Raw genomic sequence first — 13856 nt, forward strand, 5'->3', positions numbered from 1 at the left:
TCTCTACAGAGAGAAAAGTAATAGTGTTTGAATAGAAAACAGGCTTTGGGGCTTGGGCATTTATCTGTTAAAGTGAAAGAAGAGGACATTCGTATCTAACCTGTCTGTCCTAGTTAGAGATTGAAGTCTGAGCATACATCACATTAGCCCAAGGTCTCCCCAGTGTTCCTCCTGCCTTGGGAGGCAGCAATATCTGCTAATAAGAAGCCACACCAAACACTATGACTACAAACAACTTAAATCTGCTGCTTGTTTATTTCAAACCCACAGAAGAGGGAACAAGACCCAGGGTATGTCTCATATGTAAAAGTAATCATGTCATGAGATTGACATGTTGAATATAAAAAAATTGAATTGTACATAAAAAATAGTTTAAATACTGTACTAGGTAAGGTTGTAGCTGAGAACCAGAAAACAGCTGGATGTTTTAACTTAGCAGTACAAGTCCTTTTGGTTTACATGGTTTTCATAGGTACTGAGTTTCCTTTTTCAGTATGTCCATCATCAGTAGAATTAAAGGAACAGTTAACAAACAAGGAACATTTATAATACACTAGAGAGATTCCTAAGAATGTTAGATGATGTGTCTCCGTGAATATCACAAACATATCAGAAAAGTACTGTTTATATCCTCAGAAAAATATAAGGCTCAATATAACAAAAATTCAGGTCTCACAGATACATTACAATATCAGGACCTGAACTTTGGTCCTTTTGAAGCCAAATCTTAAAAAAAGAAAACCCTCTGGTCATTATACTCTAAATAAACTGGAAGACTAGCACAATTCCCCAATACTATGTTTAAAACAATGGATCAATGAATTATTCATAGATTTAATTTACTGTTTTTACAATTTTATATTTTAATTTTATTACTATACTATAATTTTATTATACATTATTTATTTTGTACCAGTACTGAGGTTTGAAATCAATGCCTGGGTTCTATCCCTTAGCTTTATTTGCTCCAGGGTGATGCCCTACCCCTTGAGCCACACCTCCACTTCCAGCTTTTGGCTGGTTAATTGGAGATAAGCATCTCACAGACTTTTCTGCTAAGGCTAGTTAAGAATGAGGATCCTGGGCTGGGGATATGGCCTAGTGGCAAGAGAGCTTGCCTCGTATACATGAGGCCCTGGGTTCGATTCACCAGCACCACATATACAGAAAACAGCCAGAAGTGGCGCTGTGGCTCAAGTGGCAGAGTGTTAGCCTTGAGCAAAAGGAAGCCAGGGACAGTGCTCAGGCCCTGAGTCCAAGGCCCAGGACTGGCCAAAAAAAAAACAGAAAAAACAAAAGAATGAGGATCCTCCGATCTCAGCCTTGGAAGTAGCTTGGATTAGCGATTTTATTCATAAAGGTGCTACTTTCAAATGACTTTTGTGCCCTCCACACCCTAACTCTACCCCACCAAGGACTCAGACTAACCTAGTACTACCCTGGCCTTGCCAGGGAAGAGAAAGTTCCCAATGGCCAGCTATGAGATTCCAGCTGATTTTTGTTCTATATTCATTTTTCTCCTGCTTCAGTAACTGACAGTAATACATGGAGATCTCACACAGCAAATGTCAAAACCCTGAAGACTCTGCCAGCATTTCAGGTCATTTTCAGTTTACAGCAAGGGCAGGCAAAGCAAGCAGCCAAGGACAATGAGCCAATTATAGGTCTCTGACCAAGGGTGGGTCACAACCGTATTTAGGATAGTGAGAAGTAAGATACTTAATGAAAAGTAAAAACAACAAAAAAAGAAAAACCCAGGTTTGTTTCTTTCTCTTTCCTGGCTTCCCTTGTCTCAGGACGGACCATCTAATTCTGCATTCTCAATCCCTGTAACCTGGGCTTTTAATGGGCTGGTTGCTGTTCCCTAAGGAAGTACCATTGAGCCAGCTATGGAGTCTATTTACAGCTAATAAGGTCAGCCAGGGAATGCCCAACCCCAGGTGAAATTATAATAGATAGTCACTCAGAGTGAGAGAATTAAAAATCCCATAATTCACATCTTTTGGGGAGTGGGGTTGGTGATGATTGAACACATGACCTCAACATACTAGGTGAGCACTTTACCACTGAGCTAAACCTCCAGCCCCATAATTCACATCACTAAACCATAGTAATACTAACAGAATCCTCTAGTCTAATAATACGTCAGGGTCCTCAAAGAATGTGGGAAAGCTATAGCTGGCAGTGGGGCCTTCCGTTCACACTACTCAGTATTTACTCAGCCCACGGTTATTGGAGGCTTTGTCCAATGCCTTATATGGGCACTGGAACCCCTGCCTGGTAAAGTTAATACATTTATTTGCTTCATTAAGCTAACACTATTTTTCTTTGAAAAAATCCTGATTAATGAAATTGCTAATTGACCTTCCCCGCTGAGTTAGTCCCTGCTAATACTTTTTCTTATATAAATACACACACAGGAAGTAGCCTGTATTCATTATAATACCAAGACTTGTTTCAAATAAGTATTCCCTTGCATGCTTTCTGTTCTTGGCATGGAGCTGCCTGCCTTTCTCTCTTCTGGGCTTGACAGATACTAACCCATACCTCAATGACCAACATGAATTAATGTCCCTCACTTTTCTCTTTTGCTCTGGGATATTTGCAGAGAGAGGGGGGGAGGGAGGGAGGGAGGGAGGGAGGGAGGGAGGGAGGGAGGGCGAGCAAGAGAGCTAAGTAAAGCTGAGTTGTGCCTGTAACCTTAACTACTTAGAAGGGAGAAACAATGAGGATCGAGGTTCAAGGTCAGCTCAGGTAAAATATTTGTGAAAACACACCTGAACCAGTTAAAAAGCTGAGGTTCATGAAGCATGTCTGTAATCTCAGCTATGCCAAAGAGTATAAATAGGGGGACTTTAGTCTGTGAAGCTAATATATAAATTCAAGATCCTATTTAAAAAGCAGTATTTAAAGCAAAGAGGGCTTAAAGTGCTGCAGGAAATGTCTGGAAGAAGTGGGGAGAGGGAAACTGAAGATGACTCCTCCCAAAAATGTAGATCTTCTTCAAGAAAGAAGTGTGTGGTTTATATTATCTCCTGGTGGATTCACCTTATTCTGGATTTTCTGATAAAGAAAATATTTCAAAGTCAGGGACCGGTGGCTTATGATGCTAATGTAATCCTAGCTTCTGAGGAGGCTGAGATATGAGGATTGTGGCTCAGACCCAGTCCAGGCAGGAAGGTTCATGAGACTTTTAGTAAACAAGCAAAAAGTTGAGGTGTGGCTTAAATGTTGACTGCCAGCACATGGCCCTAGCTTCAAGAGAGTTTAAATAAAAGTGATGCCATGCTGGCTGAGATGATACTGGAGTCCAGAGGCCCCTACCCTTCTAGCTCTAAGACCACAGAGAACACAGGAAGTGTAGTCAAGTGAAGTGAGCATGCACAATTCCACCAAGAAGAATTGAAGACTGTACATGGCAACCATAATCACACTCAGAATTTCCATAGAACTTTTTTTTTCTTGCAGGATTTTCACAACTTGTAGTTTATTTTATCCACACACCTTCCTTCTTAGACAATTCAGATAAAAGGTGCATAAAATTCACAGCCAGCATCTTGCTAAGGAGGAAACAAAGACAACTTAGTGTTCCAAATAATAAGAGACAAATGAAGAAATAGGACCTGCTCTTCAGGTCTCTGCTTCTTAAGGCCATTGTGCTTTAAAGATGTCTCTAAATTTGACAAGCATGTTTGGTAACATCACCCCCAGGTGAATTTCTCATTCATCTTGGATGCAGTTATTCTACCCCTTCCTTTCCTGCATTTGATCTCTGGTCAGCTTCCATCCCGTTTCTTACTCTGCCTCCTTGAAACCCCTTAACTGTGAGATGATGAGAGATGAGCTTGCCTTTGGCATCTGCTTATGGATTTTTATTCTAAAATTAGATTCCATGGATACTTAGAAACAAAGAGGAACAATTGATATTAGAATTGATCAATGGCTATACTTCTACATTGTGTTAAATCTTGTGTGCAACAGTGAATGATGGTGTGATGATGGAGATGATGATGGTGGTGGTGGTGATGACGATGATGGTGATAATGGGAAAAGGAATCCCAGGGGGCAAACAACCTCAGAATCAGCCAAACCCCATTCCCATCTGGGTCACACCACTTGCTTATTCTGTGGCCTTAGATAAGTTATTTAACCTCTCTGAGCTTCAGTTTCTTCATGTATACCATAAATCCAAGAATTACATTAAAGGATACAATGCATAGCACCCTAAACAGCTTGGCAATAATCACTTCCATATGGAAAAAAATAGTTTGCAAAACAATATACACAGTACTATACAGAGACAATTCCAATAAAAATAAAGGGGAAAGTATGTCTAAATTACATAACACAGTAGTGTGTGTGTGTGTGTGTGTGTGTGAGTGTGTGTGTGTGTGTGTGTGTGTGTGTTTTCCAGGCCTGAACTCAGCGCTTTGTGCTTTCACTGGGTTCATGATTGTTGTTCATTTACCACTTCAGGCTTACGTTTTGTGGTTGTGGTTAATAGAATCTCTTGGACTTTTCTGCCTGGACTAGTTTCAATCCACAATCTTCCAGATCTTGGCCTCCGGAGTGGCTAAGATTACAGGTGTGAGCTGCCAGTGGCAGGTGCAAAATGTCCTTTCTAAAGACCTTTTCTGTGATGTTCAGGCTTCCTAGGCAACTGCGTTTATATATTCTTATAGGCCTATGCATACATATTTGACTTATCAAATGTATACTGTTAAATGTATGTGTGTGTTGGAGCACAGATCAGGTAAGACATATTTCTCTGCTTTAAACTTGACTTGTATACCTTTTTACCATGGCAAAAGAGTAAGCTTTTATTTATTTTGCATAAAAAATCTGTGTGCATGCACATATACATGACTATATCTGTGTGTATTTATATATATATACATATGTATGTATATGTATACATATATATGGGACTGTGCATGCATGTGAACTACATGGCATTGTTCTGCTATGGTTCAAAAGAAATTACCTCTGTATTCTAATAGATCTCAGCTTGTTTTATCTGACAAGTAATGGTAAAATAAGCACTTTAAATGCCTGGTAACTAGCCAGGTGCTGGTGGCTCATGCCTGTAATTCTAACTATCCAACTAATTCAGCAGTGGTACTCACTAGACACTGTTGAAAAATAACTATACAACGTGTGGAGGGAGGAGGTTTGAGAGGGGGAAATACTGGGAGAAAATGAGGAAAGAGGTGACACTGTTTAAAAAGAAATGTACTCATTACCTGATCTATTTTGTAGCCCCTCTGTACATTTTTTATTTGCAATAAAAATAAATTTAAAAAATAAACAGATGCTGTTAGCTCATGTCTGGCATGCTAGGTATTTAGGAGGCTGAGACAGAAAGGGTTGTGGTTCAAACCAACCCAGAAAGAAATGTTCACTAGACTCCATCTCCAAAATAACCAGAAAAAAATGGGGCTGAAAGCATGGATCAAATAGTAGAGCACAAGCCTAGAAAGTGTGAAGCTCAAATTCCAATACCAGTACTACAAAAAGAAAAAAGCTATTTTAAAATTAACTTATTTGTTGAAAACAGAACTAGTAGTATTAGAGAATAATATGTATCCAAGAAGGCTAGACTGGAATTTCATATACTCTCAGTCTCTGTCTCTGTCTCTCTGTGTGTCTCTCTCTGTCTCTGTCTCTGTCTCTGTCTCTGTCTCTCTCTCTCTGCCCCCCTCCCCCCTCTGGATGCACTGAGGTTTGAAGTCAAGGCCTCCTGTTTGTTAGGCAAGTGCCTGATTTGGGTGAATATATTTGTGATTAACTTCATAGCATAATAGTAACTTAGGAACTTGTTAAAGTTGCCATATTAAATACTTCAGAATTGGGAAGAATAAAAGATATTACACCATTAAAAAAAAAAAGGCTGGGATCTGAAGGTCCTGGTTTGAAGCCAGCCCCTGCAGAAAAGTTCCCATGAGATTCTATCTCCAACTGACCATTCAGAAACTGGAAGTTGATCAAAGTGGTAGAGTGCTTACCCTTGAACAAAAAGAACACAGGAACAGCACCCAGGCCCCAAATTCAAGACCCATGACTGACAAAAAAAAAAAAAAAAAAAAAACAAGCAGTAACAACAACAACACAAAACAGTAATTAATGAGACTCTTGGCCCACTGGGCCTTCACAGGTAAGAAAACAGATTTTTCTATCTTGTTGTTCTTAGAATATTGGAAATCCTCACAAATTTTCTTGTCATGAGAAGCTCATATCCCCTCATTCTCTCCAAACTGAAAGTTTTCAAACATTAGTATCATCCTTATTCATGCCAACCCTTCCACAAAGTTTAGGAGCAGGAATTAGAAGAAGAGCTGAAAGAGTGCAGATAACTATTCCTTTGTCAACCCAGGGCTCCTGAAAAACAAATGCCCAATGAATATGCCATTGCTCCTCTCCTTCCCAAGCAAGCATAAATCAATATTACTAAGTTTGAGGACATAATCTTTCATGCCTTCCCAGCCTCCTCCAGACAACCTACATTGTTCCTGAAATCATCTGCAGCATAATACTGCAATGAGACTGCAAATATGCTCTAAATGGAACCAAACACATTTCTCCTGCCCAAACAAAGCAGAGGAACTTCGCTTTGTGCACGCTTCAGCCGAAATGCACCTCCCTATTATGTGAGCAAGTAGGTCACAATCCATCTTCCTTTGGAAGCTTGTGGCGCTGCTCTACAGTTTCTAATGAACTGGCAAGGCCAATTAAGCACTGCATACAATATCTGTAAGCCAACGAACCCAATGAAGAGCAGATAGATGCAGGGAATGCTCCATCTTTTAGAGATGAGGTTTGCCAGGAGACAGGACCTAGGTTACTTTTCAGCTCTCGCGGAAGTTGTTACCTAAATTCTCAAAGTCAATATTGTTGATCCTTCCCATGCCCCCAAACACACACAACCTTTGATACTTCTTGCAAAACTTGATCTCAACTAATAGTTACTGAGCATCTAATATGTACTAGACCCTTTTCATCCTATGTACAATGTCGTCACCATAATAACTGGATATGCCCATTTGGGTAAGAATTGGATAAAATTCATTGCTATTCACAAATTTACTGGGTCATGCAGTTAAAATGGTGACAGGCTTGAGATCCAAACCAAGACTGATGTATTTTATATATTAGGACAAGCTTGTGTTTACAAAGTGACAGACTTCGTGGGATACTGTTTTGAGTGGTTTCCTAAAGTATCTTTGGTGGAAACTTTCCCTCTGTTTTCTTCTGAGTACCTTTCCCCCACCTCCATTTGACATCTTTCCAACGATGTTGGAGACAGGAAGAACAGAAGGGAAAAATGAGATTTGCCTTACATGGCGAGACAGGAAAGGTCACCTTGGGAGTCATTGGTGGCTATGCCCTCCATGTTTATTCATCCTCTGAGAAAGAAGATGAGGCTCAAGCAAAGAGAAGCAGAGCAGAAGGGATCAGAGTACCTCTCATCAGGCAGCTGCTGGCATCCATCAATTTTTAAAATATCCTAAATATCCCTGAGTTACTTTTTTAATTAAAGTATTTATTTTCTTTCCTTTTTTTTTTTTTTTTTTGTCAGTCATGGGGCTTGAGCTCTGGGCCTGGGCACTGTCCCTGAGCTTTTCAGTTCAAAGCTAATGCTATGCCGCTTGAGTCACAGAGCCACTTCTGGTTTTCTGGTAGTTAATTGGAGATAAGAGTCCCACAGACGTTCCTTCCCTGGCTGGCTTTGAACCAGGATCCTCAGATCTCAAAATACTGAGTAGGTAGGATTACAAGCATGAGACACCAGCACCTGACAAATTATATATTTTATATTGCTTGGAATAAAGAAAACTCTGATAAACTTGAGAACTCACAGAACACAGTCTATTATTGGAAGATAAGTAGAGACTACACAGGATATTTATATTAGGATCCTTTTGGTAAGGTTTCTTATCATCATATCATTTTACAAAGCAGTTTCAATTTAACCTGTCCATTTCTGTGTACAATGCATCATGATTGGTGTCACACTTCATTATACTTCCTCTCCCTTCCATCCATTCTATCCTTCCATACCTCTTCAAATTCTCGATCCTTTCTGAAGCATTACTTGGTATGGATAGAGCATTGTAGGTAAGACAAAGAGAGTAAAGTAAAGCTAGCTGTTAGCTGGATTCTCTGGTGGGTTGAGATGGATTAAAAAGTTCATACCCACAGATAATGCCACATTTATAAATAAAAAGAGCAAGATTTATAAAGCAAAGGGAATGGGAGATATGGGAGCTACAGTAAGAGGCAGAAGAAGAAAAAACATATAGTGTTGATCTATAGAAATTAGAATTTCCAGAGGGAGACAGACTTTTCATAGTAGATAATACATGGGGAAAATAATGAGGTGACTGAGAGCTGAAGAGAGACCTGGAGGACATCTCTGATGACCGAGAAAACTTTCCCCCAAAAAATTCTAGGCATGTATGTCAGATGGTAATACATTAGAAAGTAAATAGGTGAAGAGAAAGTTTATATACAGGAGGTAAATTCCCATTGTCTTGGATTTTGTTGTGAAATGAAATAATAAGAGGGTAGTACCTTGTATAAGTGCGACAAAACAAAACAAAATCCAAGACCTGTTTGCTTTGCTTTCAGTACATGGAAAATGTGAGTGTGCTATTACCTAATGAGAAAATAAAAGTATTTCCCTCTAATATCGGCCTTGAAACCCCTAGGAAACACTGATAACTTCCTCACTTGCCCATCTCTCCTTTGATTTACACACTCCTTGTACAATTATATATGTATGTATGTATGTATATATCTCAACATCTTTTTACCACAGCCTCCACTGTACCCGTTCTCACTGAGTAGAGTAGAAATGCTGGCTGTAGCCTTTTCCACTGTGCCTTAAGGAAAGTTCCTTTGCCCTGGATGTGAGTTCTGTCTTTCTTCCCATGACTTGGGCAATGTACGTGCTTGGTAAACCAGCTCAGCCAGCACTCTAAGAAAAGGCAGAGCAGTAAGACAGAAGGAACTTGGACTCCCATATCTAGGGATCTATCTGTTGCTTGTTTGACTGCCTATATTCCTCTGCACTGTTAGTAAAGAAGCAAGCAGGAGAAAGCACAGCACAATATAAAAACAACATACCATTTTTGCATTTATGAGTGCATTTGGACTCTGTTTCAGAAACTTAGCCTATTTCTTAACATACTACTCCACCAAAGGAGAACACCGAAATCGTCTTATGTTCTTTTATTAAGGGTCTCCCTGTCAGTCACCACTGAATATAATTGTGAATATGGAAAAAAATCTAGAAAGACTCGGTCTCGTCTGCTAGATCACACTAGAAAAAAATGCACTAGAAAAAAGTGCAAGTATTTCTTCTATATTGAATATTAGCAGTTTGAAACATCCTCTTTCAGAGAGGATTATTGATGATTAATTGACAAAAATATCCATTGATAGAGACACGGGAACATAACAGTATTCATAAAATTGGTTTACAAAGAACATTCAGAAGAAACTATTTTGGCAAAGCCCAAAGATACCCTTTGATTATTATTTACAGAAGTTGCCTCTTACAAGTGACAGAACTGGACTTTGGTAAGCGAAGGCACAGAAGAGAAACGAATTAACCAAAGAAAAGTCAGGGATAAGACCGACACCAAAGAGAAGGAAGTCAGCTCTCTCTCTCTTTCTCTCTGTCTCTGTCTCTGTCTCTGTCTCTCTCTTACGTGCACACACACACACCCACACACTTATACACACACCCACATACACACACCATTTTCATCGCAGATGAGATTGCATCTTTTAAGGGAGCTTCCTTTACAAGTGGAAGAACCTGAATGTGTACATGTTCTAAACCCCACATCTCTCAATTTTATTTCCCCAGAACACCTTCCTGGATTTGCTTGCTGTTCCCAAATCCAAAGGACTATAGTAGAGCTCACACTAGCCTAGTTTGGCTCAGGTCCCCTACTGTCTGTCAACTAATTCTTGGCAAAGAAGAAGACATCCAAGAAGATATTTAATTATTTATTCAATCATTTATGTTGGACATAGGGCATACTACTTGTTCAAGAAGGCTGAGTAGAGCCTTTTAGAAAGCTTGATATTGTTTGTTCTGCTTCTCGGAATACATATATCAAGAAGCATCCTTCCCTGCTTCCCATAAATGAAGGATAGGCTCCTGGCTCCTGAAAGGAAACATAAAAGAAGCAACTGTAGGGAAAAATCTATGCTCTTCTTAACTTTTCTGCTGTTTCTTCTAGAACAAGGACATAAAGTGAAGGTATGGAGATGAGGCCTTCATTTAGTGACTTGACCATTGTTGCAGTGTGAACGTCTTGTGAGGAAATAACTAAATCCTAACTTGAGGAACACAGGACCCAAATAAGTTGAAATATCTGGAGACGATGACTTAAGGAAACATGAAAGGGTTTGAAGGACAATTGCTGGAAATTTTGATAATGAAGCTGGGCTTGATGGCAAATCTGCAAAGCTTACAGTCCAAGCTTCATGCAGGCGAGGTCACCCGAGTCTGTGCTTTGTGTCATGATGTGCAGAAGATCCACTGATAGTCCTGTGATCAGATCAGTTCTGCAATTACTTGACTCTTGGAACAGTGGAATTCAAAGGGTATTTCCCACCCTTTTAAACCATTTGGGCTGATAGCTAAATCATGACTCTAGATTCCAAATTCCCTCACCTCCTCAACCTCAGAGGGAGTGGATGTCCTGCCCATGGATGCTTGCCTGCAGATTTAAATAAGATAAGAAACCGGAATATTTGAGTCCAGACCATAAAACATAATTGAACACATCTCCCCAGACAGTATAAAATATTGTATCCTGTCTCACACAGATGGGATTATTTAGCCTTCACACAACTTTCAAATAACACATTGTACTCTTTTTAATCAATTCATAATTCAAAGAGGACATCTTTTAGCCTCCTGAGGCTTTCACTGTGACAATAGGTGTGGGCAGGCTAAGGCAAGGTATGTTTTATTACCAAAGTCAAAGTCAGCTAGGACCATAATTTTATAAATCTCATTAGTGATTATAGGTTCTTATTTCCAGGTATGATAAAATACATTTTTTTTTGTTTCGTAACTGTATCATGGCCAAAAGAAGGAATCCCAGGGCCTCTCCACTGAGTGCTGAGTATAAAAGGCTGCCTGGTGAAGAAAGACTGTGCCAGTGCTGATAAGGAGCTCTGCTGGGAAGGACTGTCATTTCTCCACATGGTACCTGGACAAAAGGTCAGAGAGCAGAGCAACCTCTGTCTGAGTCCCCCAGAGAGAGGGGAGGCAGGAGTTCTGTGAAAGCCACCACAAACACATTTCCTTACCTCCCCAGCTCTTTCCCTTGTAGAGTCCATTCATTATCATACCATTGGGAATAGAGGCTCTGGCAGCCTTCAACCTCATTTGCAAAACTTCAAGCTCTACCTACCCAGCTTAACTTGCAGCTGGAGAATCCTCCAGTGGAAAAACATAAATACCCTACTATCCATCAGTGGGCTTGGCTGTGGTGCCCCAGTGCTCATGGAACTTAGGTGAAATAAGAGGTAAGAAGCAATTAATATTCACTGAGAAACAATTTCAGACACTAACTCCAGGAAAGGCCATGGGCAAGATGCTGGGAGACAGCTGTAAGACTGTCTATTAAGTGTGTTCAACAAGTTAGATAAGACAATGGGGAACCTAGAAGTGGTCCTAAGGGCTGATGAGGATGTGGTATGCAGTATGCACAGAAAGTCACTACCTGGTCTTGGAAGAGAGTTAAAGATATGCTTCAACTTAAACTCAAGAAATTAATGATGAGTGGGAGAGAACTATGGCAGGAAAAAAGGTGGAAAAACACTCCAGATAAAAAGAACAACAATTACAATCTCATGATACCTGTTTCAAGAATGCTGGACTGCAGACACAGAAGGTGACTGTGAAATACGGATGCTGGGTCCAACTGATGCCATCTTGGCAACTTGGTAGATGATAGGGACTTTCTGAAAAGTCTTAAAGATGAAATCCACTCCCCCACCCCCACCCCAAGTTGACAGGCTCCTGAACTAGAAGCAGACAGGCGAAGACTTGGACAACAGTTTCCCAGACCTGAAAGACCAGCACCACAAGCTTGCAAGCCTCTTTGTACCATAAACTTGTGAGACTCTGATCTCTTGAGCTTCCTGTGACCCTGCCCCCTAACCATGACCGTCGTAAGGACCCTTGACCTCTGACACCCTTGGGCTATGCCTCCTGTCTCCTGACTCTCCTCAGGTCACCACAGAGTCCCTCTTCAACTCTCCATTAGAGTGGATCTGGTTTGTTGAGATCATTTTTGCTCTTTCTTTACTCCTTTCAGGGCTTGGTAATCTAACAGAATTAAGTGCATTTGAGGCTGCAAGTTTTGGGGGGACATGTGTCTACATGTAGCTGCTGGCTTTCTAATAAAGACTCCTGATTTAACCTCTCAAAATGTGGTTTCTCAGTATCTCATGATCAAATTACTGTATAACATCTGCTTGGGCCAATCTCAATGTATGCCTGGTATCCAGGCATTGTTACTGAAAATGTCCATTCTTCATACTGAAAGTGTCCCAGATAGTTTTGACAATAAGTTACAAAGTCACTTTCAACCACACAGTTCCCAAAGATGACACATTTAGGACCAAAGTCTGGTGAGCCATCCTAGCAGAGGTGGACTGGGCATTTTCTCATTGCAGGCAATGAGAAACCAATGGTAGGCTGGGGATATGGCCTAGTGGCAAGAGAAACCAATGGTAAAATTTTAACCAGGAGGAAGGAAATAACCCACATTTGTGTTTGATGAAGTTCCCTCTGGAAGCCCAGCAGAGGATGGATTACTGGATTGGGACAACTGGACTCAGAGAGAGCAATTAGTTCATTGAGACTCCCAGCTTGGACTCACAATAATGATCTTTTTTTTAGCAGTGTTTTCCAGCAGAAATATAATGCAGAGCACTCCTGTAATTTAAAATATTCTAGGAGCCACATGAATCAAAGTTAGAAGAAATAGATAAAATTAATTTAATGTGGTTTATGGAACACACTATATCAAAACTAGTATAACCACTATATAACAAATACTTTAAAATCTTACTAAGGAATTTTAACATCTCTTTTTATTTCTTTCTTGTAGTAAGTCATAGAGACCCGATGTGCATTTATGTACACAGGACCTCACTGGGAGCATTCCAAGCTGTAGCAGGAGAATTGTATGTAGAAACCAGTCTGAGCTATATAATAAGACTCTGACTCCCCAGTCTTCCCCCTCCCAAAATTGAAGTATCAATCATAAAAAATATTAGTGACATATCAACCTATCAATCATATAAAGGATAAATATACCAACAGGACAGCTGTAAAAATGACTAAGAGCTCTGATGGATTAAGTAAATGAAAAGTTAGACTAGAGTCTAATGGGTGTTATAAGAAATCTCTAACAACCCAGATAGCATCCCTCATCTCCTGGCCTTACACGTGTGTAGAATCCTGCACTTCCTAGTGAGTGACCTTCACTGTGATTGCAATGGGCACTGTGATTACCATATGTCTTCTACACACCTCTGACTACAAGAATTCTTCACCACAGCTGCAGTGTTGTGAGCACAGAAAGGCTTTTGGTATTTGCAGCCCAATGAAAGAATATGGTTGGAGTAGTAAAAGAATGAAAAAGACCATCTCAAAGGGGCGAGTAAGGACAAGTCTGTATGAAAAGTGAACTATGTGACTTTGGTCTCAAAAAGAAAGTGAAATTCCCTAGATGAATAGGAAAGCCATGTCAGTTTGCTCACTGAGAATAGCTAATATGTTGATATGAAGAAAAAAAGAAATGGTAGAAGGCAGCATT

The sequence above is a fragment of the Perognathus longimembris genome, chromosome 17 (assembly GCF_023159225.1).
Source record: "Perognathus longimembris pacificus isolate PPM17 chromosome 17, ASM2315922v1, whole genome shotgun sequence".
Taxonomy (NCBI): Eukaryota; Metazoa; Chordata; class Mammalia; order Rodentia; family Heteromyidae; genus Perognathus; species Perognathus longimembris.